Below are 6,606 nucleotides of genomic sequence, written 5' to 3'. Positions count from 1 at the left end.
GCAGCAAGCTGGCAGGTCCTTGGTGTGCCTGGGGAGCCTTAGATCAGTGGGTGCATCCTGCCTGACAGCAGGGCAGCAAAATCCCCCTGGATGGCTGCAGGGGAACAGCTTTTTGTTAAATAAGACTTTTTGTCAAAAATCTCCCTTTGATAGGTGCAAGGGAAGAGCTTTTTATCAAAAATCTCCCTTAGAAACGTGCAGGGGAAGACAGTTTTGTGGAAAGTCTCCTTGGATAGGTGCAGGGATGAGATTTTTGTTGAAAAACATTTTTTGTGGAAAATCTCCCTTGGATAGGTGCAGGGGAAGAGCTTTTGTTGAATTCTCCCTTAGAAAGGTGCAGGGGAAGAGCTTTTTGTGAAAAAAGATTTTTTTGTTGAAAATCTCCTTGGATAGGGGCAGGGAAGAGATTTTTGTGGACAATCTCCATTGGATAGGTGCAGGGAAAGATCTTTGTTGTAAATCTCCTTGGACAGGGGCAGGGCAAGAGTTTTTTGTGGAAAATCTCCTTGGATAGGTGCAAGGGAAGAAGTTTTTGTTGAAAAATATTTTTTTGTTGAAAATCTCCCTTAGAAAGGTGCAGGGGAAGAGTTGTTTTTTTTTAATCTCCCTTGGATAGGTGCAAGGGAAGAGCTTTTTGTGGAAAATCTCCTTGGACAGGTGCAGGGACGAGATTTTTGTTGAAAAACATTTTTGTGGAAAATCTCTCTTGGATAGATGCAGGGGAAGAGCTTTTGTTGACTTCTCCCTTGGACAGGCGCAGGAGAAGATATTTTTGTGGAAAATCTCCCTTAGAAAGGTGCAGGGGAAGAGTTTTTTGTGAAAAAAGATTTTTTGTCAAAAATCTCCATTGGATAGGTGCAGGGAAAGATCTTTGTTGTAAATCTCCTTGGATAGGGGCAGGGCAAGAGTTTTTGTTCAATTCTCTCTTCAAGTTTTTTGTTGCTTTCTTCTTTTTGTGGAAAATCTCCCTTGGAAATGTGCAGGGGAAGAGATTTTTGTTGAATTCTCCCTTGGATGAGTGCAGGGATGAGATTTTTGTTGAAAGAGATATTTTGTTGAAAATCTCCCTTGGATAGGTGCAGAGAAGAACTTTTTGTGGAAAATCTCCTTGGACAGATGCAGGGGAAGAGCTTTTGTTGAATTCTCCCTTGGACAGGTGCAGGGGAAGAGTTTTTGTGGAAAATCTCCCTTAGAAAGGTGCAGGGGAAGAGTTTCTTTTTAAATCTCCCTTGGATAAGTGCAGGGAAGAACTTTTAGTTGAAAAAGATTTTTTGTCAAAAATCTCCCTTGGACAGGTGCAGAGAAGAGCTTTTGGTGCAAAATCTCCTTGGATAGGTGCAAGGGAAGAGCTTTTTGTAGAAAATCTCCCTTGGAAAGGTGCAGGGGAAGATCTTTTTAGCGTTTTGTTGAAAATCCATCCGTCCCACCCTGCTCAGGCACACAGAGCCCCTCGGGAGCTCGTTTTGCACATTTTGCAGCCCAGGACTGCAGGGCACCAGGGTGTTGTCACACGATTCCATCTCCTGATTTCCTCAGGAATTGCCCCAGCTGGGTTTTAATGCTGCTGCCACCGCTTGAAATGAGGAACTGCTCAGTGGATTGAGGAGCCAGCAGGTTTTGTGGGGAGCTTTAATCTGGCTCTCAGCTGTGGTTTGCACAGATAACATCTCAGGCTGCACCTTCCCCAAGGGGAGCTCCTTGTCCTGCCTGGCCATCCCTGGAATTTCTCACATTTCCCCAAGTGCTTTACAACAATCAGGGCCCATTTTCTTTATTATTTTCTTTATTTCACTGCTGGAGGAGGCTGGAACAGGTAAGGGATCACCTCAGGTCATCCAAAGATTGCAAATCAAACCCCATCCTCAGCTCCCCTCCAACAGGATCTTCTCCAGGACACCAGGAAATGCCCTTTTTTTCCCAAGGAAAAATCCAATATAAAGCACCACTAGAAATAATTTTATTTACAAACAATAAAGCTAAACTAGGATTTTTCCTTTAAAACTCGGCTCTGTGTTCACTTGGAGGTGAGCAACTCTTTGGGGTTCGAGGGTTTTTTTTGTTTGGTTTTTTGTTTTTGTTTGTTTGTTTTGGGGTTTTGTTTTTTGTTTTTTTGGGGGGTTTGGTTGGTTGGTTGGTTGGTTTTTGTTTTGTTTTGGGTTTTTTTTAGTTTTTTGGGGGTTTCTTTTCTCTTATTTTCTTCCCTCCTGGTGGTTTTGAGTGTTACTTTCTCATGTCCTGAGCGTTATCCAGGATGCCTAAACCCAGGTACCCTAAGTCACCTCAGGTCCCTGGAGCTGTTAATAATTCAAATGAATCTCTCTGTAAATGAAATTTCAGTAAATTAAAATTAATCTCTCTGGTGATATGCCCTGTAAGCAATGCCATGCCCCAGTTTCTGGGCTGGGGCACATCACTGCAGCTTTGCGGGGCAGCTTTTTCCACGCTGGCTCTCAAATCAAACCTTTCCCTCCTGTTTGTGCAAGCCCAGGGTGGGAAATGTCCAGTGCTGTTCCAACATTAAAGCAGAAAATGACAGCTTGGAGGAGGCTTTAAAGGAGAGGAGAAAAGATTCTGGGCTTTAAAACAAAGATAAAAAATCCCAGCACTGCCAGGGGAAGACGAGGAAATAACAGAAGAATAAAGATTAATTGTTCAATGGTTTCTTTGCTTCAGCCTCCACAGGGAGAGGTTAACTCCCACCAGCTGCTGAGAATAATTCAAATTAGCAATGAGTGCAGAGAGCAGGAAGGGAAGAGGTTAAATGTGTTCAGCGGGGCTGGATGCACTCAGTGAGGGAGCTGCAGGGAAATTCACCCCGGAGTCTTTGAGGAAATGGCTGAACCCATCTGAGCCATTCCAGGATTGTCTCTGAGAGCTCGGCATCGCGGGGAAGGGAGGCCTCAGAGGAGCCAGGAAGGAAAATTTCTTCCGTTTTTTTCTTTCTTAAGAAAGGACCAAGGCAGTCACAGGTTATTCCAGCCTCAGATAGCTGATTAATCACTGATTTATTTAACTGTCCATCTCAGGCTATCCAGCCAACAGCAACAGAACAAGTATTTCTTGTCAGGACTGAAACTGTGCCACGTTAATTTAATTCAATTTCCTTTTTTGACAGAATAATTGACCTTGTGAGTGTAGGGGAAGCAGTACATGTGCTGTGCAATGCAACATTGCTATGAACAAGCTGGGGAAGCACTGAAAGCTGAAACTACTGCAGGTGTGAAAATGGATTTAAAATTCTTTTGGAATAGTTTTTTTGGAGTAGTTTGCTGCCAAACTGGGACATCATCCCAGCTGGGGTGCACAAGGGGTTTTCTGGGTGCCATTTGCTTCATGACAACAAAATACAGAGTGCACCTAGAAATTCCACATCCCATCAGAGACCTGAGCATTCTGGTTTTCAATCCAGGCTGACCCTGAGCTGCTGGGAGCAGTGAATGCACACAGCAAGGCCCAGCGGGCAGAATGTGAATGTGAAAATGTGAATTTTCACCTGTGCAGGGCAGCCCTGCCCCAGCCATGCCAGCCATGGATTAAAGGCAGGGACAGGAGAGGTGCAGGGAGCACATCCCAGGGCTGCTGGGGCTAAAGAGGGGTGGCCTGGTGGCCAAAATATCTGCTTGGTGGGCAAAACATTGGCTTGGTGGCCAAAAGCTCTGCTGGGTGACCAAAACCTCTGTTTGGTGGCCCAAAGCTTTGATTGGTGGCCAAAATATCTGCTTGGTGGCCAAAAGCTCTGCTTGGGGGCCAAAATATCTGATTGGTGGCCAACACACTGCATTGGTGGCCAAAAGCTCTGCTGGGTGGCCAAAACCTGTGTTTAGTGGCCAAAATATCTGATTGGTGGCTAAAAGCTTTGATTGGTGGCCACAACACCTTCTTGGTGGCCAAAATATGTGATTGGTGACCAAAAGCTCTGCTTGGTGGCCAAAACATATTCCTGGTGGCAAAAGCTCTGATTGGTGGCCAAAACATTGGCTTGGTGGCCAAAAGCTCTGCTTGGTGGCCAAAACCTGTGCTTGGTGGCCAAAAGCTCTGCTGGGTGACCAAAATATCTGACTGGTGGCCAAAACCTCTGCTTGATAGCCAAAGCTTCTTCTTGGTAGCCAAAAGCTCTGCTAGGTGGCAAAAACCTGTGCTTGGTGGCCAAAACATCTTCTTGGTGGCCGTAATATCTGCTTGGTGGCTAAAGCCTCTGCTTGGTGGCCAAAAGCTCTGCTTGGTGGCCAAAATATCTGATTGGTGGCCAAAACATTGGCTTGATGGCCAAAACCTGTGCTTGGTGGCCAAAAGCTCTGCTTCATGGCCAAAAGTTCTGCTGGGTGACCAAAAGTTCTGCTTGGTGCTCACAACATCTGCTTGGTGGCCAAAATATCTGCTTGGTGGCCAAAGCCCGGCTTGGCTGGCAGCTGTGTGGCAGCAGCCCTGCCCATGGCTGGTCTGTGCTGGCTCAGGGCCCTGCCAGCCCCAGTGCTGAGAAGGAGAATTGGGAATTCCCAAGGCCCAGCCCTGGTGTCTCACCCAGGACGGGAATTCCTGAGGGAAGCCCCCCACCCTCCCAACCCTGCAAGGAACCAGCCCCTACCCCACCCAGCCTGGGCTTTCCTGCTGCCATTTCCAACCCCTGGCTGCCAGGGCTGCCCAAAATCCAGGCTGTTCCTTTTGGAGCCCTTTTGGAGGCCGGGGATGGCCCAAATCTGGCTGTGCCTCTCCTGGGCTGAGCCATGTTCCCACGAATTGCTGCACAGGGAGGACTTGATGTTCCCCAGCTCAAGAAAAAGCCTCAGGAAATTGCAAAAAGTCCTAAAAAGCCACAGTTTGTTTTCATAACATTCTTTTCCTTTTAGAGAAGTCTTTTTTTTTTTCTCTCCTTAATATTGTCTCTGATATTTCAGGAGTTAATGGACATCAGTGATCTAAACACTGCAGAAAAAAAGGATGGCACAAGTCACTGGAAAGGTGTCCTGGCTAATTAGCAGGGCTTCATTTATGTAGGAAAAAAGGATGTTTAAGTTACACCAAAGAGACTCCAGATTTATTTTTTTCTGCCATCATCTGGTTCTGAATGAATTTCTAGGCTCCCTCCAGATCCTCTCCTCTAACTCTTTGACTATTTACAAAGCAAGAATGTGCATTTGTGTCATGCCTTGAGTTCCTAATCCTTGATTTAAGCCTGTCCAAAAGCCAAGCATCCAATGAGACTCATTCTGGGATGGGGGAAGCTCAGCCTGGCATTGATCTCCTGCAGGGATTGATGGCTCAGGCTGGGGTTTGCCTCATTCTCTGGAGGTGCTGCTCCTTCTGCAGGCTCTGGATGGAAAGTTGAGATGACTGAATAAAAATGAGACAAATCCCAGCCTCCACAGCCTTGTGCCACCCCAAATCCTCTTTCCTGTCATGTGCAGAAGCTTCTTTCTCTCATTTAATGGATGACATTTTAAAGAAATCTGCTACTATAACTAAATAATACCATTTATGCCTGGAACCTAGCAAAGCTCATGCCATTATTTTATTCTTCTCTCTTTCTTTTCCTTCTCAGTTTCACATCCATAAGATTTGTAAAATAACCTTGTGTTAGGCAAAAAAAAAAAAAGAAACAAACCTGAGGCACAAGAAATTTTGGGTCTGGCTGAAAAAAGTCCCAAATGTTATTCTAATTTCCAAAACTTGCACTTGATGTGGTTGTACTTGCTTCTCTCTGCTGGAATGGGGCTGCCAAGGCTGCTCCTGAGCCTCAGGGTGCCTGAGTGCTGCAAAGACTCCGTGGCACTGCAGGCATCTGTCGCTGGCTTTTCCTGTGAGCTGGACCAAGCCTTGCTGGAAAAGCTGAGATTTGCTCAGTCCCAGCCAGCAGGAGACCCTTGGGTGAGGGATCTTTGCCATCCCTGGCTCTGTACTCACAGGAAGATGGCAAAAGAGCTTCCAGAATTTTCAGAAAACAAAAGAGCTGCAAGATCAGGATTCAGAGCTGTCAGTGTGGATCCCTCCCATGACAGAGGATCACAGGGAGTTCGTGGCACAGGTGGAGGCTGAAGGCAATATTCATCATAATATTCAATAAAAACTGTTCAAATCTGCCCTCCCAAAAGCCTGGCCCAGCCTTCCCTGGGGCCCTTTCTGGCTGCACTGAGCACGTTCCTGGCCCTGTCCCAAAGCCCTGGGTGCTGGAACTGCCTGTTCCAGGTGACAGTTCCCCTCTTGTCCCCAGCTCTTGCATTTATTATCAGAGCACAAGCAACAATACATTAAATTCTTTCTTAATGTTTGTTTCTCTTAGGCAATGGCAGCTGCCATGGGGATACCACGCAATCAGGGCTGGAAGGAACAGCAGAGTTTGCAAATCAGGGGGGGCTGAGCTGGAAATCTTCTCTGGGGGCAGCCAGGAGCAGAAGGGGAAGGGTCTGCAAGGCAGGATTTGCACCCAAGGGGGGGACTATTCAAATGGGGGAATTGCTCCTTTAGCAGGAAATACAGAGAGCCATTCACAGGTGGAACTGGGCAGCAGATGTCCCACCTTCAGCTGCTGCTGGTCCCTGGGAAGCAGCTGGAGTGTTATTGCTCTCAAAGAGAGAAATGTTTGTTTATAAATGATTATATTATATTATA

This window comes from Geospiza fortis, unplaced genomic scaffold, assembly GCF_000277835.1.
Source record: "Geospiza fortis unplaced genomic scaffold, GeoFor_1.0 scaffold1212, whole genome shotgun sequence".
Classification (NCBI taxonomy): domain Eukaryota; kingdom Metazoa; phylum Chordata; class Aves; order Passeriformes; family Thraupidae; genus Geospiza; species Geospiza fortis.
Note: the sequence above shows the minus strand (reverse complement) of the source record.